Here is a 26,367-nt window from a genome sequence, read left to right as displayed (position 1 = left end):
GTAATTTGTTAAGATCTTATTTTAGATCCCTTGCTAATCTTTTGGGGTTTTTTTAATATGGGTCCTCTTCATCTATTATTCGGATTATTTCTAATAACTTTTTGAATTACATTGTTTCATATTCATGAACTTCCTATTTTGTTATATTGCATAATCTTATTTATAAGAGTTACCAAGAAAATCTAATGAAATATTTTTATTTTTATCTTATTCCTCAACTCATTATTTACTCTTTCACAAAATTTTATAGTTTTTCATTTGAGTTTATTTAGGGTTTTCAATAGTAGAATACATTATAATATAATCCACATGTAATTATAAATAAACATGTCATATAAGTACATTCATATAATATAATCCCAACATATTTAAAGTTTCTAATCCTATCACTTGTTTCATCCCTTCGTACATTCATAACCCTTATGTATGTTTCATATTTCACTGTATTATCCAGCTATTCCAAATTGCTAAATTTATAGCCCTGATGTTACAAGTTAATTCAATAAAACCTGAATTATTTGATGTTCTCAAAAAGCAACTTATTTCAAATAAAATAAAATCAATGATAAATCTCTATTAAAATGCAAAGCATCTTAGTATAAAGTAAAAGATTTTTTTGTAACTTACAAATCCCATATTTAAAGAGTGCTTAAAATGAACCCCATTTCTGATACAATATGTAAAGTGTGATTTCTCAGAACCATAAATGAATTCTTAAAATTGAAATTGCAGTTCCAAAGCCTTTCTTGAACACTTAAAGTGATTCTCACTGGTTAGCATCCTTATTATGTATTAGATTATGAAAACTGGCAGTGATGCGTGCTTATGAAAAATACACCTGCTTTAATTTATTATGTAACACACATAAAATATACAGAGCAATAACATACTATATCAAAATTGGTTTTAATGTTCTTGATATTGGGTATAATTTATCAGAGGAAGCAAACTTTCTGGCAACCCCAGGATATGGACCAAAAATAAAGAAAGGATTTTTCAGTAACTAGACAACAGATATATTTAGTAAATATTTGAAGTGCTGCAGAAGGTTGTCACTAGAAAATAATTGCACAGATACAAAAACTCACAGGAGAGAATTAGCCTAGCCAGATAGAAAGAAGAATTTGCAGAATACAGACATAATGAGGTTTTCAGTAGAATTCAGGAAAGGTTGTACAGTCGAATATTAAAATGCAACCTTCCTGTCTAACATTTTTACCTGAGACCCCAAATGGAGAACATTCCCCTGCCAAGAATCCTCATAATTCTAAAGCGGCATCTATGTAAGACATTATATAGAAATCTTTTTCATTATTTGAGCTCTAGTTCCTTAAGGTTGATTCCCACAAATGGAATTAGTTCAAAAGGAAGATCTATTGGAAAGATGAATCTTAATCTTGGAGAGACTAGAGATGGAGGAAAAGTCACATGTTCTGTGCCCTTAGAGGAGTGAGGGGTACCTCCTTAAGTCAAGTGACGAGAACCTGGCATAAAAGAGCCACCTAGAGGACACATGTCCCTTAAACTCATAGAGAGCCGAACTAAGTGAGGCACTGGCAATAATACCTGCCAGGAGGCAGAACCAAAAGGCATGATCTCACTGGCAGGAGCCTGATGTATAGAGCTGAATGGGACAAAAGTGAATCAAGAAGCTAGGTCTGGGCAGCCAAACTCTGGAATGAGGGAGAAGAGGAAGTAGCCAGCTGGAAAAGGCAGTCACCAAGGGAAATCTCCAAAGAAGCCATAAAAATGCTCCATGAGAGAAAAGAGTCTGCTGTGGACATCTGCCATCCCTACCCTTACCAACTGTGCCCATCAAATAAGACCGGCTCTCCCACCTCCCAACACCCTCCATCGCTACAGTCTTCAACCCCATGAGCCGCAGGTGGGCACAGGTGGGGAGTGAAAGAGAAGTAAGGAATAGTGATGGAACTGACCCCAGGGCTCTTATCCAGGGCAGGATTCCAGACTGGCAAAAGTCCAAACTGGAATTTGGAACAGATATTTTCATCTACCATGATTTTGGGATAGTGATAATGATAATAGTGAACATAGGAGTTCCCATCATGGCTCAGCAGCAAGGAACCTGACTAGTATCCATGAGGTTGCGGGTTCAATCCTTGGCCTCCCTCAGTGTGTTGGGGGTTGGCATTGCCATGAGCTGTGGTGTAGGTCACAGACATGGCTCAGATCTGGCATTGCTGTGGCTGTGCCATAGTGTGGCAGCTATAGCTCCGATTCAGCCCTCAGCCTGGGAACCTCCATGTGCCACAGGTGCAGCCCTAAAAAAGAAAAAAAAAAAAAAAAGGCAGGAAAAAAAAAAAAAAAGCTAGTACATAGATAGTATCTATCCCTTATCATCACTGCTGTAAATTCTTTATACATAATAATCCTTTAATCTTCAAAACACTACGAAATAGATTCCCTGTTAATTTTCCCATTTTCCAGATGAGAAAACAGAGGCATGGAAAGGTCAAAGTCACACTGTTAAGGACGTCCAGGATCCGTTAACTTTTTGTTAGGTCAGATCTAAAAGTATCAGAAAAAAAATAGAGAGAGAAATTCAACAGCCATTATAACCCGACCAGACTGTGAACTATTAGTTCACACCAATAAAGCCAGGGCCCTAGTCCAACCAGCAGCCTCTTGGATGTGAACAGTACCTGCAGTAGATATTTTAAAATTAAGAGTCTCCCCCAGAAGTTGTGCAAGATTTCTTCCAGGAATGAGGGGGGAAAAAATAACAAAAAAAATTTTAAGATGCAGTGGTGAGTAAGAATAAATATCCTTTCTCCATGCGCCATGCCAACCACCATTCTCAATAAATTACTTAGGAGGGAGGACCAATAGAGTACTGGAGCCAGCTAGGGAGAGCCAGTTCCATGCATCTCTTCCCAGCTCCCTGGAGTTCAAGGGCACCAGGTAGAGAGTTTGAAATCAGCCATAGGGGGAGTATTTACACCATGAAAATTGCAAATGCTACACGTCAGATTTTTCTTCTGCTTCTAGCAGCTGGCTGTTAAACCTTTTACTCACACACCATGGGAAAGAACCTCTCATTTGGAGTTCAGATGAGCTGTAAAGAAATTTGACCTGGACCAAAAGGTGGAATTAGGAGCCAGCCAGAAAGAAGATGGCATCCTTAAGAATCAATACTAAAAGAGGAGATAATAACCCGTAAATAAACCCAAGCACGGTAATGTTATAATCTCTGGACACACCATTGGGACTAAACGTCAGTTTTGAAAAACAGCCTGAAGGTTAATGAGGGAATATCACAAAGAAATACAAGAAGGCAGGAATAGCACAATGGAGGGACCAACAGTGCCAGAGCTGCAGACCTTAGGCTGTCTTCTTTTTTTAAAGTTTATTTTATTTTTATTAGAGTATAGTTAATTTACAGTGTTGTGTCAATTTCTGCACTATAGCATAGTGACCTAGTCCTACATATATATATACATTCTTGTTCTCATACTATTTTTCCATTGTGTTCCATCCCAAGATATCGGATATAGTTCCCTGTGCCATACAATAGGATCTCATTGCTTATCCATTTTAATGTAATGGTTTGCATCTACTACCCTCAAACTCCCCGCCCCTCCCACTTCCTCCCCCTCCCCCTTGGCAACCACATGTCTGTTCTCTGTGTCCATGAGTCCATTTCAGCTTTGTAGATAGGTTCATTTGTGCCATATTTTAGATTTCACGTATAAGTGATATCGTATGGTATTTGTCTTTCTTTTTCTGACTTCACTTAGTATAAGAAAGTCCAATTGAATCCATGTTGCTGCAAATGGCATTCTTTTATTCTGAGCATCCTGGGCTAGAGCCCAATGGAGACAGAACTGGTAGTCTGATAAAGAGGCGGCCAGAATGTATATGTAGCCTTGTTTACACTTCAGCCAAGTCTAGGGACTTTGTATATTATGAGATTTTTTTTCTCTAAGATTTGTGACTTCTTTCCATTCTACAGTCCTTAGCAATACAAACAAATAAGAGTGAAAAAGAGGTGTTCAGTTACAACAGGCAAGGGACAGTCAAGGGAAATAGCGCCCAGAAGTATCCTGGGGAGAAAGTTGGACAGAGGAATGTAAACAACAGCAGCTGGAAAATTAAGAAGGAGAATCAAATATCCGAGGAATGGGCCAGCTAGTCTTCTGGTGGATTAGCCAGCAGGCAGGCTGTAAGATGCTCATCTTTTCTCTGAGATTAAGGTCGACCTCATTTACAGGGATGGTGTTTCTTTTAGAAAACACACTTTCCTGCATCAGGCATCTTGTTAGCTTGTAGATTTGCTGCAGGTTGCTCTCTCTGCTTTTCTGGTGATGTTGGAGCCTCTGAATTTTCTCTTATTGTTAGTCATGATTTGATGTGGAATTATAAACCCCACTAAAATGATCTAAATCCCTTAGAAAAGACCAAAAGCTGCAGTGGTAATTGTAGGTATTATTTAAAGGTAATAACCAAAATTGCCCAGAATGACTAAGTGATCTTTGCTTGTGCATAAATAGAGCTGAGCATAATTGATCTTTCAGGGAATTGATTTATTGCTAATCATTCTGTCAGAACCTTTTTGGGTTTGCATTTTCCTAGCAAAGATAAACTATCCAACTTAGATCTGATTTCCCAGAGATGTTATGTCTTGTACCATGATGAACTGGGAGATCATTACAGAAGTGTGGTGTTAGAAGATGACCTAACTTAACCTGTCTATTCTCTAGGTAAGTACCCCAGTACTCGGAGAAATTGACTTATCCTGACGTCATATAGTTAAATAGAATTATTTCATTGACTTACACTGCATCAGTTAAACATTTAGCACTTGCTAAATTCCAAAAGTGGTAAACTGAGAGGCATTGAACGTTGGAGTAAATGCTTCCTGTTTTTCCATTCCTGAATTCATCTAATGCCTCTTTGTGATGATCAACAAATGACCTACTGAGGCACTGATAGTGTGTGGTTGCATGTTTATGTGATGTGAGCTGTAGGAGAAAGGGCCTCACCTGTTACAAATCCCCATCCTATGCCACCTCCCCCAGCCCCTGTCCAGAGCCCACAAGGGCCTATTCGTTATGAGAATTACGTTGTCATACCTCAAAATGGTATTAAAACCCTCAAGATTATGTGCTCCTGGGAAATAACACATAACTCTTATGGGCCTTGGTTTTATTATCATTTTTTAAAAAATATTGGAAAACAGAACTTTAAGCTCTCTCCCAATTATAAATGTAACAAGAATGAAACTCGGTTTGCAAAAAAAAAAAAAAAAAAAAAATTAAAACTATTCAATCTTTCTAGGCTATACCCGTTGCATATGAAAGTTTTCAGGGGAGGAGTTGAGTCGGAGCTGCAGCTGCTGACCTAGGCCACAGCCACAGCAATGCAGGATCTAAGCCACATCTGCGACCTACACCGCAGCTCACAGCAACACCAGATCCTTGACCCACTGAGTGACGCCAGGGATCGAACCCACATCCTCATGGATTCTAGTTGGGTTTGTTTCTGCTGCACTACAACAGGAACTCTTAGGCTATATGTTTTTAATTTACATCCTAACATCTCTGATACTGGAATGCTTCTTACAATCCAAGGTGTCTTAGTACCACTGTCACTACACGGCAGTTATAGTACAGTTGCCATTTCCTGGCCAAAAGGAGTAGGAATTTGGAAGAACATCCAGAGACAATGGTGGAATACACCTTTTTTTTCCCCTCTGTCTTAGATATTTATTATTTTATTGAATTACAATTGACCTAAAATATTATGTTAGTTTAAAGGAACATGCTTTTAATAAGCACTGCTTGTCCAGTGCCTTCACAGCACAGAGGAAGAAACTGGAAAAAAAAATGAATAGTAAGTCTGAATCAAAAAGAAGATTCAGGAGTTCCTGTCATGGCTCGGTGGTTAATGAACTCGACTAGTATGCATGAGGATGCAGGTTCAATCCCTGGCCTTGTTCAGTGGGTTAAGGGTCCAGCGTTGCCATGAGCTGTGGTATAGGTCTCAGACGTGGCTCGGATCCTGCATTGCTGTGTCTGTGGCTGGCAGCTGTAGCTCCAATTCAGCCCCTAGCCTGGGAACCTCCATATGCTGTGAGTGCAGCCCTAAAAAGACTAAAAAAAGAAGAAAAAAGAAAAAAGAAGATTCAGAAGAGCACGACTCTAAATGGGAAAAACTATGATGAATATGTGTTAAAATTGATTTTGCTTGTATTTTTCCTTTTTATATATGCATGGGGTAGTATATGGCAGAATTCAATGCCTGAAGAAATATAGAAAAACTTTTTCATAAGCATATAATAAAAACACCAAGAGGTATGATAGCATTATGTTACAATTTAATAGCATTTTTTTTCTCTTGGTGCAATATAACATGATTCAATATCTTAAAGCCAGTGGCATCATAGAGTTCATGAGACATCCCCTTCCTCAACTGTCTATAGATCAAGTTCATCTTAATGCTGAGCCCATATTTTGACAGCCCGATGGTAAATGCAACCTCAGACATTCAACCACCTCTAGTCCATGTTTGGGTGTCTGTTAATCTTGGGAAAACTTATGTGTCAGGTGCCTGGGGTCCTGCCTCTTTAGGGCTGCACTCAGGGCATATGTAAGTTCCTACGCTAGGGGTTGAATTGGAGCTACAGCTGCCAGTCTATGCCACAGCCACAGCAATGCAGGATCCAAGCCACATCTGTGACCTATACCACAGCTCATGGCAATGTTGGATCCTTGACCCACTGAGGGACGCCAGGAATGGAACCTGAGTTCTCATGGATACTAGGGGCTTTCATTTCCGCTGAGCCACAACAGGAACTCCCAAACAGCCATTTCTTTCTCATTTCTTTCTGAAATGCTTCCAGGAGCTGGGCACAGAGCTCCCCTACTCCAGCAACCACGGATCTCTCCTTTCACCTGGGGAGATTAATTCCTCCCCTATAGAAAGGGATTCCAGTGGTTAACACTTCTGGCTATTTCCTCCCTTTCACCTACACTGTCCCTGGGGTTTGAGAGAGAGAAAAAAAAATTACCTTATTAAAGATTATAAGGGAGTTCCTGTTGTGGTTCAGCAGTAACAAACCCAACTTGTAACCATGAGGATACAGATTCGATCCTTGGCCCTGTTCATTGGGCTAAGGATCCCGCATTGCCACAAGCTGCAGCACAGGGCTTAGATGCGGATCGGATCCTGTGTTGCTGTGGCTGTGGTGTGGGCCAGTAGCTGCAGCTCCAATTTAACCCCTAGCCTGGGAGCTTCCATATGGGTCAGGTATGGCCCCAAACAGACAAAAAAAAAATTTAAAAAAGAGAGAATATGAGATAAGAAACCGCGCTTCCCAGTCTCTTCTTTATCCCCTCTTGGAAGGAGCTGCCCAGGGACAGCTGAGATCCTCTTCTGTTATTCCACGCTGAGGTCCTTCTAGAGGTAGCCCTCCTCTGGGGAGGCAGCCCTGGTCCTACGTTGCCTGGAACTGGAGTAGGGGGTGGGGGTAAGCCTGTCTGTTTCTCAGTTCAGGATAAGAATTCCACTTGCCTATGGATATGCCATATCCGCAGGGTCAGCTGTATTAGTAATAAAGACAATATTTGGTCTTCCTACTTCCTTGTCTTTATCCCCAACTGGTTCTGAACTTGGGTGGGGAAGAGAAGCACACAGTCCCAGGTACCATTTTCTCTGCTGAAATACTTTCCTCCCTCTCTTTCTTTTCTGAAGGAGTTTGATTGCCCATCCATCTCCAGCACAGGCAGCCAAAAAGTGAGTTCTCTCCCAGGAAATGGATAAAATTATGTTCATTCCATCCTTCCACTGCAGGAAAGAAGATGAACTAAAACAATGAAGTGTCCACATCCATCCAGGAGGAAGCTGGTTATTATATACTATGATCTACCATCAGTGAGTCACATCCACAGTCAACACCAGTGTTATTATCAGAACATCTCCTAGAGGTCAAAGAATTGAAAATAGTTCTGAGAGTGTGATTCGAGGTCAAAGAATTGAAAATAGTTCTGAGAGTGTGATTCAGGAGAGCCATGCTTTAAGAGAAGGAATGCGGAAGAGAATCAAAGGCAGACCAAAAATCTGAGCGGGAAGGTTCGAGGAAGCTCTTTGGGTACCCAGAGGGCATCAACATGGCTCTAGGAGGCTGTAACAAAAGGGACAAGAAGGACATTCAGTGGAGATATAGCAGTGCTATTTTTCCATTTCTCTAACCCTTATGAGTATTTTCCTGTGTATGTGCTCTAATTCAGGGTTTTCATGTGGACCCCGCCCTTTTCAGGCAGTTTTCCTCTGAAAAGTGTACTTCATGACAGCAGCGATTTCTGCTGTCCTTGGATAATAGCATTTATCTGCTAACCCCTCGGCTGTCATGGTGGACTCTTACTGAACATATCATTATCCACTCTGGCTGCCATGAATGCCACATTAATCTCTGACTCTCTGAGATGGAAATTAAATTGTACTCCAGGTTCTTAAGAGTTTATCTGTCATTGCTAAGTGATTGATTCCCTGACAATCATGGGGTTTTTTTTAATTAAAGGTGGATCTTTAATTAATATTCCAGAGAACCTCCCTCAGACGTAGGGAGGGGCATCCTAGTCATTTATATAATAAATGCCCAAACCTTTATCAAATGCCCCAAGACCAAAGGGCAGGCAACCGTCCCTTCCTGGCTCACACCTCTTATCTGAGGGCCCAAGGCTGCATTGATGACTGAGAGATAATAGCTTTGTCTTCAGGATCTTGCCTGATAGGTTGGTAATACATTTTGCCAACCAGCGCAAATTGCCATCCAGGACAAGTGGCTAGAGGTTGCTGATTTTCCTCATGAAGGTATGCCAGTTCCTAGTTCCTGAAAATAACCTTTTCTCTTCACATTCAGCTTTCACACATTTGCAGAAATGATTACTGAGTTTTCTTCCTTTCTTTCCAAGTCTCTTAGGAGACAATTCCTGAATGCAGAGCACACCTGAAATTAAGAAGTGAAGACGAGGTGTACTCTTGGCCCTCAAAACCACCATTTAACCCTTCATGGTACTCTCCCTCTCGAATCAGTCCATGCCCTCTGTGGTGGCTTTTTTGATGTGTCAATTTGACTGAGATATAGTTCCCAATTATTCAGCGAAACAAGAATCTAGGCATTGCTGTGAAAGGTTTTGCAGATTTCATTTAAGTCCTTCTCAACTGACTTATTCAAGGGAAATTACTCCAGACAACCTGGTGGGCCTGGCTTAATCAGGTGGAATGCCTTAAAAGGTAGGGCTGAAAAAAAAAATGAAATGACGCCATTTGCAACAACATGGATGGACCTACACACTACCATATTAAATGAAGTTAGACAGAAAAAGGCAAATATCATATGATAGCACTTATATGTGGAATATTTTTAAAATGATATAAATGAACTAATTTACAAAACAGAAATAGTCTCATAGACATAGAAAACAAACTTATGGTTGCCAAAGGGGAAAGGGAGGTAGATAAATTAGGAGGTTAAGATTAATTTAAACACACTTCTGTACATAAAATAGATAAACCACAAGACCTATTTATACCACAAGGCCTCTACTCAATATCTTGCAATAACCTATAACAGAAAAGAATCTGAAAAAGAATAGATACCTATAAATATGTATGCCTGAAACATTTTTCTGTACACCTAAAACAAAGACAACATTGTCAATTAACTATATGTCATTTTTTTTAATGGTAGGAAAAAAACCTTAAAAAAATAAAACTTAAAAAAGAAAGCAGGGAGTTCCCACTGTGGCTTAGTGGGTGGAGAACCCGACTTGTACCCATAAGGATGCAGGTTTGATCCCTGGCCTTGCTCATTGGGTTAAGGATCTGGCTTCACTGCGAGCTGAAGTGTAGGTCGCAGATGCAGCTTAGATCAGGTGTGGCTATGGCTGTGGTGTAGGCCTACAGCTGCAGCTCCGATTGGACCCCTAGCCTGGGAACGTCCATATGCCACAGGTGTGGCCCTAAAAAGAAAAGAGAAAGAGAAAGAAAGAGAAAGAAAGAGAGAGAGAGAGAGAGAGAAAGACAGAAAGAAAGAAAGAAAGAAAGAAAGAGAAAGAAAGAAAGAAAGAAAGAAAGAAAGAAAGAAAGAAAGAAAGAAAGAAAGAAAGAAAGAAAGAGAAAGAAAGAAAGAGAGAAAGAGAGAGAGAAAGAAAGCAAAGCAAAGCAGGACTGAGTCTTCCCTCAAGAAAGAAGAAATTCCACCTGTGCCAACAACAGCTTTGTCCTGAGTTACAGGGCTCTATCCTGCCTGTGACCATCCCTTCCTACTGGTCCCAGTTCTCCGGCTGAATTCTAACAAATACGCCCTCATACCCTGCTATCCTCAGACCCAGATGGGAGTGTCTTTCTGGAAGCCCTCCGCTCTGAACCTCTTTTTCCCTTTTCCTGTTCTTCAAATTTTACTTGCGTGGCATAGTAATGGTGTCCTTTCAGCAACAACAACAACAAAAAATGGCACCTATCATCTCACAATAGATTTCTTTAAATTCTGTGATCATGTTTAAATGAAGTATGAGTATCAATAATAACACCACGGATTATGCATGTAATGGCCCACATTTATTGAAAGGAATAAAAATCACTTAAAATTGGTATATCTGGGATAACCAGGGCATACAATCACCACCACAGCTACATCCAAACTAGCTCTCTTCCAAGTGGAAATTAATATCACCCCATTTACATCAAGGTGTTAAGTGTTTGGACCTTGGATGGTTTTGCCACACAGGTATAAACAATTGTTATGCATCTCACGATTCATTTTTATTTTTACAGAATTCTTCCAAAGTTATTACTTCATAAATCGGTGGTTCTGAAAGTGTGGTTCCCTGACCAGCAGCGTAAGAATTACTTGGGAATTTGTTAGCAATAGAAATGTAAATTCTAAAGCCCTACTGCAGACCTGATGAATCAGACCTTTTGCACGGGTGGGGGGAATCCCAGAAATCTGTGTTTAATAGATCCTGCAGGGGGTTTGATGTGATCTAAGGTTTGAGAACAACTTCCTTCATCCAAAAGGAAGAAACACAAGTCACAGTACTGGTAGCACATGGGATAGTTTTGAAAAGAAAATTTGTGGGGTGTTAATTAGCTAAGGTAGAAAAGAGTTCAACTTGAAATTGTTTGTAAAACAACCATCAAAAACAAAATTTATTAAAAAAGCGCCAACATATACACACATATCTCATTTTTAAAAAATTGTTATGGCCTTACCTGCAGCATATTGAAACTTCTAGGCCAGGGATTGAATCCTAGCCACAACTGTAGAAACCTCAGATCCATTAACCCACTGCACTGGGTGGGGGATTAAACCCACACCTGAGCCACGGCAGTTGGATTCTTAACCCACTGCACCACAGCAGGAATCCTCAGGCATGTCTCATTTTATTGCACTTTGTAGATATTTCATTTTGACAAATTGAAGGTTTATGGAAAACCCTGTGTCAAGCAATTCTATTGACACCATTTTCCCAGCAGCATTTGCTTTCTTTATGTCTCTATGTCACATTTTGGTAATTCTCACAATATTTCAAACTTTTCATTATTATTATATTTGTTATGACGATCTGTGATTAATGATCTTTGCTGCTACTATTGTAATTGTCTTGGGGGCATTATGAACTACGCCCATACAAGAAAGCAAGTTTATTAGTAAATTTATCAAACGTTGCTCCACAACTGGCTGTTCCCCTTTGCAAGGGCTCCCTACTCCCTGAGACATAACAGACTTTCAGTGTAGATAAAACAGGCTTACACTGGAAGAAGATATCATCTAGGACTTTCACAGGTACAGAGGAGAAGTCAATGCTTGGCTTCAAATCTTCAAAGGACAGACTGACTCTTTTGTCAGGATCTAATGCAGCTGGTGACATGAAGTGGAAGCCAATGCTCATTAACCATTCTGAATTAAATTTAAAAAGTAAAGAAGTACATTTTCTAAGGCTACGGTTGCCATAGATGGTGATTCTTTTGATGAATCTGGGCAAAATCAATAGAAAACATTCTGGGAAGTATTCACCATCTGGGTGCCATTAAAAATGTTCATGATTCGTGGGAAGAGGTCAAAATATCAATATTCGCAAGGGTTTAGAAGTTGATTCCAACTCTCATGGATGATTTTCAGGGGTTCAAGACTTCAGAAGAGGAAGTAACTGCAGATGTGGTGGAAATAACAAAAGAACTAGAAGTGGAGCCTGAAAATGTGATTGAATTGCTGCGATCTCATGATAAAACTTTAGGAGTTCCTTTAGGGCTCAGTGAGTTAAGGATCTGGTGTTGTCACTGCTGTGGCTTTGGTTAGAGCTGTGATGTAGATTCTACCTCTGGCCCAGGGACTTCTGCAATGCCATGGGCATGGCCAAAAACAAACAAACAAACAACAACAATAAACAAACTTCGACAGAGGAGTAGTTTCTCTTTATAGATGAGCAAAGAAAGTGGTTTCTTAAAGTAGAATTTACTCTTGGTGAAGAAGCTATGGAGACTATTGAAATGACAGCAAAGGATTGAGACTGTTACATAAAGTTAATTGACAAAGCAGAGGCAGGGTTTGAGAGGACTGACTCCAATTTTGAAAGAAGTTATACTAAGGGTAAAATGGTATCAAATAGCATTGCATGCTACAGAGAAATCATTCATGAGAGGAAGAGTTGATTGATCCAGCAAACTTTGTCTTATTTTTCTTTAAATTGCCACCACCATCCCAACCTTGAGCAACCACCACCCCAATCAGTCAGCAACCTTTAATATCAAAGCAAGACTCTCCACTGGCAAAAAGATTACTACTCCCTGGAGGCACATATAATAGCTAGCACTTTTAGCAATAAAGTATTTTTTTTGTTGTCTTTTTAGGGCCACACCCTGGGCATATGGAGGTTCCCAGGCTAGGGGCTGAATTAGAGCTGCAGCTGCCAGCCCACAGCCACAGCAATGCCAGATCTGAGCCACATCAGTGACCTACATCACGGCTCACAGCAATGCCAGATCCTTAACTGACTGATCGAGGCCAGGGATTGAAGCAGCATCCTCATGGATACTAGTTGGTTTGGTTACTGCTGAGCCATGACAGGAACTCTGAAACATAACTTTGTATATGCACTGGTAAACCAAAAAGGTTGTGTCTCACTTTATTGTGATATTCACTTTACTGCGGCGATCTGGAATATCTCCAAGATATGCCTGTGCCACCAAGTCCAAGACTTAAAAGCCAATCCCCAGGATGAAGGGAATGGGAACTCCAATTGTGAAACTTCATCCTAAAGCATAGCCACTAGCAATGCAGTTCTCATGTTCTGCAGTTAACAAGTCTTAGTTCAAACGATGCAACTGCAGGTATTCAGGGCCAGGAAAGCACAGCTGGGTCAGGGTTTGACTCCACAACCAGGCAGCATCACAGAGTAGGAACATGACCACGAAAACCTTTCACCCTGGATCCTAACCTTCATCTGAGAGAAAGGAGGAAACTTGTGAGCAGATAGCTGTCCTGAGATACACCTACTAGAAGCCATCCTTAAGTTACCTTGACTCTCATACTACATGGACTCCAGGTGCAGTTAACTCCCTCAGCATGATGCCAGATTACTCCTAGTCATCCTCCACAGTGGACGTCAAAGGTCACCTCTAGGAAGCCCTCCATGACCCTTTGAGTTGGAATTAGTGCTTATATCACTGGCCCTGAGTTCACAGCAGCTCTTTTCCCATTATTCTCCTCCTCTGCCTCCAATCTCTTGCCATACATTCCTCTGGGTACTGCTTCTGAGTTTCAAACAGAGATAAATGCATTTAGAGCATGAGGTTGAAGGTCAGGAAAAGGAGATTATTTCAATACATCCAAACTGAAAGTCTTGAGTACATCAGTAAACCCAATAGACAAAGGAATTGTATAGGCTTCCACACTCCCAACAAAGTTGAAATGGGAAAAGAGTGTGGAAGGTCAGCTCTGAATACAGTTACTCTTTTATTTGGATATTAAGTCCATTGCATATGTGCTGGCATATATCAGGAAGCATTAACTCATATTCTCCCTATACCCGCCCATCACACCCCTCCCATTCAGACTGCTGGACAGGAGGAGTCCAGGGACCACGTTCCATATATGTATCACTGCGACTCACCTAGAGAACTAGGAGACCATTGTTTAGTTTTTGATTTTAAAAGTTCCCTTTCCCTGTTCCCATCACCCACACCCCACCATCTCCCATCTCCAGAGTAGGTAAAAACCTCTCTGTCTGGAGGGGAGGGAGAAAAAATACAAAGCCATTTAAAACATCAGTCGAAAAATAATGCCTTTGTCATAGGAAACAATTTGGAGGGATGCAGACAATCTTAATCCACAGTTAAAAGACATGAAAAGAGTGAGGAGAGGGAGAGAAAGAGGAACAGAGGGGGGAAAGAAATGGCAAACAGAAAACAAGCACAAAAAAGATAGATCTTAACCCCTTCCCTGGCCCTTGTTTAGGGTCACCCACAGCCACCTCCTGGCAGAGCCCACCCATAAAACAGTAATAGACCCAACAAAAGCAAATAGGCTTTCCAGCAGCTCTCCTAGCACCATGTTCAAACACCTAAAACAACACGGAAAATTGAAGAAACAACGACCAAATTGAGAAAACCCATGAGAGCAGGTTGACTTCATGATAATGAAAATCGTCATGCTTACAATTTTCTCAGAAGAAAGGAATTTAGTTTAATCAATGTTATTTCCAGACACATTCAGGCTGTCTGAAATGTCCAAGTTGCCCAGCACTCGTTTTTTGGACCCCATAAATGTGGGTAACATTCTCTTTAAAGTGAAAGATCAAACACCCATGACTGTTCATTTGATCTTTCTCTCCATCTCTCCCCATGGCTCCTTTCTTATCTGGTTTCCATTTCTTTCTTCCTTCCCCATCTCAACTCTTATCTTCCCCTTTTATTCATAGTTCCTTATTTCAGTCACATCTGGGATATTGGAACTACCTGGACTCATCTCTTATTTGGGTAAGAAAGAATTTCACCTGTCCCTCTCTTTTCCTTGTACCAATGTTTTAGAACCTGCTATTGGACATATTTAGTGCACATTTCTTCCATGCTTTTAGGGAAAAAAAAATGGGGGAGCAGGACCATTAGAATCAGAATTAGGAGACCTGCTTTTCCAGCCCCATGTTTCCATCCTCTAAACAACTGGGAAAATCACTTCTTTAGCCATTAGTCTCCTCATCTGCAAAATGAATGAATTAGGCTAAATTTCCATTAAGGTTCCTTCCAGTTTTAAAATGCTGCAATTTTCCATGGAAAAAAAAAAGACCCATATCTAAATTCAAGTTATTCAGAGGAAAGGAATAAATTTTGTTCCAGGCACCAGAAAGATTCTGCTATGTTATGAAAAGAAATAACATAAAGTGCCCATACAGGTATTCATTCAAGAACCTCTACAACTAAAAATAAATTCTCCCTATTGTCTTCTGTCTCAATATCTCACTCTACTCTAACACATTAATTTCTTTTTTTATTTTAGTTGATTGGTATAGTTTATGTTGTGCCAAATTCTTCTGTACAACAAAGTGACCCAGGTATGCATATACATACATTCCCTTTCTTATATTATCTCCCATCATGTTCTACCCCACAAGACTGAATATAGTTCCCTGTGCTATAGAGCAGGACTTCATTGCTTATCCATCCTAAAAGGAATAGTTTGCATCTACCAACCCCAAACTCCCTGTCCATTCCACTCCCTCCCCTCCCCCTTGGCAACCACAAGTTTGTTCTCCATGTCTTAGACTCTATTTCTGTTTTGTTGATAGGTTCATTTGTGCCATATTTTAAATTCCACATGTAAGTGATATTACATGTTATTTGTCTTTCTCTTTCTGACTTACTCCACGTAGCAGTATAATCTCTAGTTCCATCTATGTTGTTGCAAATGCCATTATTTCCTTCTTTTTACGGCTATGTATATTGCATTGTGTATATGTACCACATCTTCTTAATCCATTCATCTGTCAGTGGACATTTAAGTTGCTTCCATGTCTTGGCTATTGTGAATAGTGCTGCTATGAACATACAGGGACATTTTTTTTTCTTTTTTTTTTCTTTTTTGTCTTTTTAGGGCTGCACCCACGGCATATTGTGGCTCTCAGGCTAGGGGTCAAATTGGAGCTGTAGCCTCTGGCCTACACCAGAGCCACAGCAACACCAGATCCAAGCCACATCAGTCTGCGACCTACACCACAGGTCATGGCAACACCGGATCCTTCACCCACTGAGCAAGGCCAGGGATTGAACCTGCAACTTCATGGTTCCTAGTCAGATTTGTTTCCACTGCGCCACTATGGGAACTCTGACATGTATCTTTTTGAATTGCATTTTCGTCAGGATATATGCCCAGGAGTGGGATTGCTAGGTAATATGGTAGTTCTATATTTAGTTTTCTGAGGAACCTCCATTCTGATTTCCATAGTGGTTGTACCAATTTACATTCCCACCAACAGTGTAGGATGGTTCCTTTTCTCCGCACCCTTTCCAGCAATGCATTAATTTTTTCATTGATTTTTTTTTCTGTACTTTCTTTCTCTTTCTTGGCTTACAAAATGGGAAGCTGTGCTAGCTTATATTCAAAGCTTGTCTCCTCCACTACATTCCTAGAGCATCCTGTTCTTTTAAACATCACCAGATGCTACTCCCTGTCTTCACCTTCTACCTCACTTCTTCCTACCTGCCCGGCTGTGCCACAGTCCAGTCACCTGTCTCTCCATCAGTCCCCACGCAAACTTCATATGAGCACAGCTGTTTCTTATTTGTGTCTGCGTCTCTAGTCCCAGCTGGTACCAGACTCAAGTATACATCTAATAACTAGCAGTCAAATTAATTAATCATAAAAATTGACCTATCAAGCTACAAAAAAGGACATAGGGGAATCTTATATGTGTTGCTAAATAAGAGAATCAGCCTGAAAAGTCTTTATATTATATGATATCAGCTACAGGATATTCTGGAAAAGGCAAAACTAGTAAGACAGCAAAAAGTTCAGTGGTTGCCAGGGGATGGGAAGAAAGAGGAAAAAAAGACTAAGAGAAGCACAGGGAATTTTAAGGTCAATGAAATCAATTCTATATGCTACTGTATGATAGATAACATGGCATTATTTCTTTGACCGAAGCCACAAAACTGTATGATACAGAATGAACTCTAATGTAAACTATGGGTCTTCAGTTAACAATAATGAATCAATATCTGTTCATCAATTGTAACAAATGTACCACACCCTTACAAGATATTAGTGATAGGGCAAACCGAGTCAGAGAAAGCATATGGGAACTCCATACTACATGCTCAATTTTTTTAACTTAAAACTGCTCCAGAAAATAAGGACTATCATTTTTTTTAAACGGTGAACCAAATTCCAATGCTCAGTCCGGCACATGTGACACTTGGAAATTGTCTCTCTTTCCAAACAAGTAAAAAGCTGAACAAACTGAAAAATCAACAACTCATCTCAGATCCTCAGGAGAAGTGAGGTCACAGGGCGAAGTGTTGCCCTACAATTGGAGAGAACAGCAGGTGAATACAGAAAATCACAACTTATTGAAGCATAACATCTTTGCAGAAACCAGTGCCAGGGCAGGAGAACAGAAAACATAAATTGATGAATTGCTGGAGGCTCAATGTGTACACATCTGAGAGTTAAAAGTCCCCAACGACCCAGTCATGCGAGGGGGTGGGGGGTTTCCACAACTTTATGTGTTTTATATCCAGGAGCTCTTTGAGAACCAAGAGTTTCTCATAGTGGATACGGATATAAGAGAAAAATAGCGAACATAGGAATATAGGAGAAAAATCCTCTCCTGATTTCAGTGGGGGCAGGGCAGAGGGGGATATACCAGAATATTCTGTTCTTCTTAACAAGACCTGCCCTTAAGAGAAACCATCTTACCACAGCCCAAACTTAGGATTTTTTGAGAGCCTAATCACCCTGAGGGAAGGGAAATACTCAATTCCGACCTGCCCTAGACTTTCATGTGGGGGGAGAGGGATACACCAAACTGCAGCCGTTTTGTCCCACCTGAGGGGGAGAAAGAGAAACACTTATGAAGTTTACAGTCCAGAAGCACAAGCTCATAAGACTGAGACAGAATCACAGCACAATAGAACTTTCCCATCCCTCCACACACAAACCTTACTGCCACATTACCAAGGGTCTACTTATTCCAGTTCAGTTTACCCAAACCTTCATGTATGGGTATCAAGAAAAAAATTACAAGGCAAAACACAGTGTGAAGAAAAAAAGTAAACATCAAAACCAGACTCAGATATAGCATGGATATTGGGATTATCCAACCAGAAATGCAAAACAACAATGATTAATGTGCTAAGGATTCTAATGGATAAAATTGACAGCATACCACAACAGATGGGCAATGCAAACAGAGAGATGGAAATTCTAAGAAAGAATTAAAAATAAATGCTAGGAGTTCCCCTTGTGACTCAGCTGTAATAAATCTGACTAGCATCCCTGAGGACAGGGGTTCAGTCCTCAGTGGCTTGGGGATCCAGTGTTGCCATGAACTGTGGTATAGGTTGCAGATGCTGCTCAGATCCTGTGCTGCTGCACCTGTGGTGTAGGCTAGCATCAGCAGCTCTGATTCGACACCTATCCTGGGAACTTCTCTATGCCACACATGTGGCCCTAAATAGAAAAAAAAGTCCTAGAGCTCAAAAAAACATTGCAATAGAAAGCAGGAATGCCTTTGATGGGCTTATTAGCAGCCTGGACACAGCTGAAGAAAGAATCTCTAAACTTGAGTATATGTCAGTGGAAACTTTGAAAACAAAAAAAACAAAGAAGAAAAAGGAAAAAATGAAACAGAATATCCAAGAACTATGGGACAACTACAAAATGTATAACATCCCTTAATGAGAAGAAGAAGAGAGCAAGGGACAGAAGAAATATTTGAAGCAATAATGACTGAGGATTTCCCCAAACTAAGATGTGCTATGGTTTCAATGTTTGTGGCCCCCAAAATTAATATATTGAAACCTAATGCCCAGTGTGATAGTGCTTGGTGGTAGAGCCTTTGAAAGGTGATTAGATCATGAGGGAAGAGCCCTTATGAATGCTCTAAGGAAAACTCTTCACTTCTGCCATGTGAAGTTATAGCTAAAAGATGACCATCTAGGAAGCAGGCTCTTACCAGATACCATGATTGCAGTCATTTACCCAAATGAGTTGAAAACTTATGTTCACATAAAAATCTGCACATAGATTTTAGAGCAGCTTTATTTATAATTGCCAAAACCTGGAGGCAACCAAGATATACTTCAGTAGGTGAATGGATAAACTGTTGTACATCCAAACAGTGGAATATTATTTAACACTAAAAAGAAATGAGCTGTCAAGTCATGAATAGACCTGGAGGAAAATTAAGTGCATTTTTCTAAGAGCATTTAGATTTAACTGCATGACATTTTGGAAAAGGCAAAACTGTGGGATGTTAAAAGGATCATTGGTTACTAGGTGTTGGGGGAAAGGAAGGATGAAGAGATGGAGCACAGAGGAGTTTCAGGGCAGCGAAACTAGTCAGTATATATCTTCATTTAGGCTTTGTCAAAACCTGTGGAATGTACCAAAATAAGAGTAAACCCTAATGTAAACCATGGGCTTTGGATTACAATCAATGTGGTTTGGGATTGTGAAAAATGCACCACTCTGATATGGGATTTTGATAGTAAAGAGTGATTGTGCATATATGGGGGCTGGAAATATATGAGAAATCCCTATACTTCTTGTTCAATTTTGTGTCGAGCCCAAAAAAATAAAGTCTGCTTGAAAAAACAGAGCATGAATTCACATTCAACACTCGCTCCAGGTCACTTGGTTTTGTCCATGTGACATTAAATGTGAAGGAAGTAAAGACAGCTGGGCAGGCTATCACAGTTCATGCTGGCATTAGAACTAGATGTTAGGCCTCCTACTTTCAAGCCTAAAGAGTTTTTCCTATAGCCGATTTATTTTTCATTCAAGCCTTGTTTGCTTTTTAGTTGTTTCTTTATCCAGTGGCTTTTACCCTTTTTTTGTCGCTTTCTCCGCAACCTGGGAATGTCTATATCATTTTCTTGTCTGTGTCACTAATTAGCAATTGATCTCTAAAAATTCAGTTCATCATCAATAAATGCTGTTACTAAGTAGTCAATTAGAAAAAGAAAAAACGTTGCACAGAGATTTATGGAGTTATTAAGTCTCAAATCTAGCTTTGGTGAACTCATACATTAAGACCTCATATCTCAGGAGGATTATCTGTGGTGACAGCAGCAGAAGGTAAACCTGCTCAGCCTCAGTAGGAAGTTCAGCATCAGGCTGGTGAATCTGTCTTCCCTGGACCGTGTGCTGTCACAACTAGCAGACTTATGCTCTAATTATGTGCCCCTCTTTTGCAACCTCTACAGTTAATGGGCATCACATTTGCTTTGGGTCTAATGTCCATTTTAAATTGACTGTCATACCATTAGCTTTCAGGCTTGGGGGACTTGTTTCTTCCTAAGGAAGGGAGTATGGCAAATATATCCATCGACCTGCCGTTGCCTAATGCATTAAGGAGAGCTCTTCTTCAATCTTGTCTTCCCACGGATGCAATAGCACTTTGTTCCCTGGGAGAAGCTCTTTTGATGAAACTGCTTTAATCACCCACATAAACCCACCTCCTTGGGCATCCCTGCCCTCGTGTTCCTCCCCTCTGCAGCCCTCCCCAGTTGGCAGTGAAAGAAGGACAAAGGCAACTCCTCAGCCATGTACTGATGAATGATTATAAGAATTCATTGTGCAAGGCAGTGAAGAACATTTATGTTGATCAGATAACTGGGACTTAAAATGCCTCCAGATGCTATATACCAGGTAAAAATCAACACAATAAACTCACAGCCCGGGTCTGGTCAACAGCATCAGATGTATTCATTTTAAATCAGGATACATCTGGATCCTCTCTTTGTCTCTCTATCTCTGTCTCTGTCTCTCTCTCCCTGCAAGCCTATGAGAGAGTAGGTAGCACAAGGCAAAATATAAATGATTTATTTTATGTAAAGAAAGAGACAATCTGTGGGCTATTTTCTCAGGCCAGGTAATAGCTCAATAGGTGAGTACAGTGAGAATAGAATTGTTGAGGAAAGATCATTCAACAGGCAATAATGGTTATAGGTTATGTTCATATAGAAAAACATCCATCTATGAAGGACTCAAATACATGCTGGTGGAAGATAATCCTGACTACTAAAAATCAAATTTTGAAAGAATGTTTGTAAGACAATGATGAGATATCACTACCCCCATCTCAAAAGAACTCAGATAAAAAATAGTGACAATATGAAATATTTATGAGTGTGGAAAAACTGTATCTCTTAATATCTTGCTTGTAAAAATGCAAAACAGTACAACTACCCTTATATCACACAACTTGGCCGTTTCTTAAAATCATCAGTTTCTTAAAAATAATGTGGTACTTTCTCAAAAAACAAAACTAAACTAAACATATATTTATCCTATGACCCAAAAATCACCCTCCTGAGAATTTATCCCAGAGAAATGAAATCTTAGGATGAAGGAAAAACCTGGACATGATTGTTCACAGCTGCTTTATTTGTAATAGCAAACCATCAGAAATTCTTCAAATGTCCTTCAACAGGTGAATGATTAAACAGACAGTGATACATCACACTCTGGAACATTACATAGCATTAAAAAGGACTGAACTTGATACACGCAACAGTTCGGATGGACCTCAAGGGCATTCAGCCGAGTAGGAAAAAAAGTCGAGCTCAAAAGTTCACAAACTGGATGACAGCACTCATATAACATTCTCAAAATGACAATACAATAGAGGTGGAGAACAAACCAGTGGTTAGCAGGGGTTAGGGAGGGTTGGGGAGAGAATGACAAGTAAAAATATAAAGGGGTAGCATTGTGAGACCTTTACAGTAATGCAATAGTTTTATATCCTAATTGTGATGTTGGTTACACAAATCTGTAACATGGCATAAAATGATATACATATATGGTTAATGACGTCAATTTCCTGATACTGTCATTGCACTGTGGTTATTTGAGATATAACCATTGGCAGAAACTGGATGAAAGGTACATGGACTTCATTTTACCTCAGTGAATAAGAAATTATTTCAAAATAGAAATTTTTTAAAGAATATTTAATGACAAGAAATTGTTCATTATAAGCAGGATACCTAATAAACAAGCAGAAAAAACCATACCTACTTATACCACCCAAAAAAAGTGCCTTAAAAGAAAAACACTTCTGTTGATATAGGAACGATTGTGCTTAGGTATCAGAATTTAAATTCCATGGTTTTTTTCTTTACATAAGTTCTACGTTGAAATCATATGAGTTATATATAATCAGACCCCCCCAAATTCTATTTCCTTGTGCTCCACTAGAAGAACACTAAGTTAAACATACTCTAAAAAAGCAGTAAGTTAAACATACTCTACTGAAATGAATGAGCCAGAAGTTGTTCTGAAGGAAAATTGCAGAAATAAAAGTCCTTCCCAAGAGAATCAAATCTTTCCCCTAAATAAAATCAAGCAGAATTTCATGTGAACTCTATTTGTGTGGAATACATATTTTAAACTAATACAAACTTAAAATTAGTAAAACATGCCTATAACACTATAACACTTAAACCAGATATGCTAATTTGATAACTATAAGCAATGGTGATGCTTTGATTGCAGTGTATTTCCCTACCTCAACAAGGTAACAATCAGAAAAGACGAGCTACTCATTCAGCTTAATATAAATCATCCTTTATGGCCACAGAAGAACATGGGCCATGTGGTAACTGGTAAATTAACCCAAAATAAACATAAATAATAAGTCTTTATTGAAGTATCTTATATTTGGTAATTACTGCAATGCTGTCCTTTATTTCATGCTTCCCTCGTGAGCCGCTTTGGCATCCATATAGAACAAATAAATTATTCATAGTCTCTATATTTAATGCTTAATTTTTCTCTTTGAATAATCTACATTTATGAACTTCTTTTTGTAAGAATTTCTAAAGTATATTCCACATATCTCCAGGATGAGTTTAATGACAGGAGATAACTGGGGTTTATGATTTTCCCCAGCTATTTATGAAAACAAAGAACAGTCTATTTATTATTCAGATGTAAAACCTCTATTCATCAAAAAGGCATTGATTTCACATTTTCAACTAAAAGAATCCTGAATCATTTTAAGTCATGAAACAAATGCCATCCAAATTGGAATTTCAAGATAGGCTCACAAGCAAAAGGAATATAGCCTGAAGTTGAAATTCAAATAACTGTTTAGTTTCATCTCATTTTTTCCAACTTGAATAACAGGAATGCAAAAGAGGAAAATACACACATAAGTAAAATAAAGAAAAATTCTCTTAAAGCATTTGACAGTCAAAAGAAAACCCTGCCTGCTGTTGTGTCAGAAACAGCGACAGACATAAATGTGAGTATCCACGTTGAATAAAACAAACATGCGCATGAATAGAGGCAGCATGGTGTAGAGATGCTGGACAGATGAGCACAGACTAGGGAGCCCTGTTGCCAAGAGGCTCATAGCTAAACAAGACCAAGCTCAAGGCCAGACCACAGAAGCTCTCACTTTCAGGTTACAGCCTCTGTTTAGAGCTGACCTCCTCCAGTCGGCTCCACCATAGTCCAGTGCAGAGAGGTTCCAGTTCTGGGTGTTGTTCACACAAGGGCTGCACTCTTGCCTCCAGAGCCCAGTTAAATGTTGTGCATTTTTCAGAACTCCGCTGATGTCTGTGCCTTCATCTGATGCCTCCCTGCATCTCTGGAAGGAAGGAAGTGGTGAACCCTGGATCTGGCAGTCATCCTAAGGATCTTCTCTTTCCAATCCTTTCTTGAATCCCTTCTCATATCCTGGCTAAGAGAGGTGAGTCCTCACCTAGCCTCTGCTGGGGCTCACATTAGAAATAGTCCATCCTGGAGCAGATCTACTCATGCCAAATACAAGTCCTGACTCTGCCTTCTGGGACCACATAGAAAAAGTTAAACTTTTTTGCTGCTGCAGCATCATTCCATTATTACTAATAGCTCCTGGACCTTCATTCATGTATCAGACACTCAACTAAGCACTTTTAAGTGCATTGCCTCATTTGATCTATGTAGTAAATTCAATCAACAGGTGCTAATATTTTGTTCTATTTGACAGAAAAGGAAATTGAAAGCCCATGACCACGAAGCTAGTGAGTGGCAGGCTCACAATTTGAATGCTCCACTCTTTTTTTTTTTTTTTCTTTTAACAGCTGCACGTGTGGCATATGGATGTTCCCAGGCTAGATGTCGAATCAGAGCTGCAGCTGCCAGCCTACCTCACAGCCACAGCAACACCAGATGTGAGCCACATCTACAACCTATGCCACAGCTTGCAGCAATACTGGATCCTTAAACCACTGACTGAGGCCAGGGATTGAACTCACATCCTCACAGAGAAAACATTGTGTCCTTAACCTGCTGAGCCACAGTGGGAACTCCCAAACCCTCCATTCTTAATCATCCATCACCCTCGACAAATTAGCCAACAACTTTATATATTCCCTGGGATGGCTTTCATGCAGATCAATCATTCTTGTTTTCAAAGCAAAGGACTCATCACATTCTCGCCAATGCAGCAACTATTAAATGGGCATTGCCTCAGAGATCCTAGCTGGAAAGCGAATAATTCATTAGACCAGCTGGTTAAATTCAGAAAATGGTTAAAATGACATAAGGAATGGAACTAAAAGGAGTTGCATGTTTGCAGGGTCAGAACTGAAGTGGCAATTATCTACAGTCTCACTGCTCTAAATACTCCATTGTGCCTTCCTTCTTCCTAAGATTTCAAGAGTCATGGAAGAATCTCAAAGCATCTGCCAGTTATATGTAGGACAATAAACTTCTATGGATGCTAAAATCTTCTCAGTGTGTAAACTCTTTGAATGTATGGGTGATATCTTAGATTTGTGTCAAATACACCTTTTTTTTTCTCTTTTGGCTTTTTCTTTATCCTTTTTTTTTTTTTTTTTTTTGGTCTTTTTTTTTTAGGGCTGCACCTGGAGCATATGGAGGTTCCCGGGCTAGGGGTTGAATCAGAGCTGCAGGATCCGAGCTGCATCTGCGACCTACACCACAGCTCATGCCAACACCAGATCCTCAACCCACTGCATGAGGCCAGGGATCCAACCCATGTCCTCGTGGATGCTAGTCGGGTTTCTTAACAGCTGAGCCATGACAGGAACTCCCACGCCTGTGTTTTTTGATGAAGAGAAAAATCAAGAGACAACAATCTTCATAGAACTAGGAAACTCAGAAATAGTTACTGCTTCAAACTCCCAGCCCAAATTTCAGTGTTATATCAGCTAAGGCACAACTTGTCCTTGTTGGGGCTCCCCAAGAACCAAACCCCAAAATAAGGACTTGGTGCACATAGTTTATTCAGGAACTAAGCCCCCAAAACAGAAGTAAAAGAGTAAGAAAAGCAGACCAAAAAGGAGAAAAGTCAATGCATGGTGTGCTAATCACCTGACCTGGGTAACATGGTGGGCAGCTGTGGCGCCATCTTTCTGTGCAATGCTCAGGGGATGCTTCTGCGCAACCCTGCACAACACTTCTCAAACCTGTCACACCAGGTCATGGGAGGTCTTGAAGATGAAGATTTCCTCCCTGGATGGTAACTATCCTGAAAGCCTGAACTGCACCCAGCCAAGTTTAAGCAACCTTCTGTAGCTTTGCTTGGAGAAAATGCCAGGCCTAATTTTGGTGAAGGACCCTGGCAGTGGTACATGGAGCAATTATGCCAAAATCAGATGCTGAGATCATATGAATAGTATATCACAGTGTATGTTCTACCGTCTTTATCCAGGCTTTCTAAAACAGGCTGAGGAAAGAAGGCCTCCTGTGGTCTCCGATGTTCAAGTAAATATCTGAAGTTTAGGATAAGTGGCATTTTTAAGAGACGAACAAGAAGCTGCCTGACACTCTCCAATTTGTAGAAAAGAGGGTGCCTGAACAAAGTGAAAATGGGTACCTAAGTTAGTGAGATAGGACTGCCATAACAGGTACCACAGACTGAGTGGCTCAAACAACAGAAATTTATTTTCCCACAGTCCTCAGTTGTCACAATCAAGGTGAGAATGAAGTCCTTAGTTCTCACAATCAAGGTGAGAACTGACCTTGGCCTTCTTCTCCATGTATCTTCACATGGTCTTCCCTCTGTGTGTGTGTCCTAAACACCTCTTCTTATTAGAGCCCTCCCCAATGACTTTGTTTTATCTTAATTACCTTGTGAAAAATTCTAAGCAGAGTCACATTCAAAGTCCTAG

At 40.0% G+C, this 26,367-nt stretch overlaps 1 long non-coding RNA gene across 1 annotated transcript in view; it reads right to left on the bottom strand.

Moving 5' to 3' along the window:
- LOC146397853 (uncharacterized) overlaps positions 1 to 23,808 on the bottom strand; it is a 137,258-nt gene extending 113,450 nt beyond the window's left edge. The window contains exon 1 of the long non-coding RNA XR_014825119.1: positions 23,677 to 23,808. This is a non-coding gene — a long non-coding RNA (uncharacterized LOC146397853). The remainder of the gene's footprint in view (positions 1 to 23,676) is intronic.
- Between the last annotated feature and the right edge of the window lie 2,559 nt (positions 23,809 to 26,367).

Source organism: Sus scrofa, chromosome 13, assembly GCF_054392235.1.
Source record: "Sus scrofa isolate SSC_HxYL_T2T_F1_AM1 chromosome 13, Sscrofa_HxYL_maternal_Yorkshire_Landrace_v2.0, whole genome shotgun sequence".
NCBI lineage: Eukaryota > Metazoa > Chordata > Mammalia > Artiodactyla > Suidae > Sus > Sus scrofa.
This window is presented reverse-complemented; position numbering and strand designations above follow the sequence as displayed.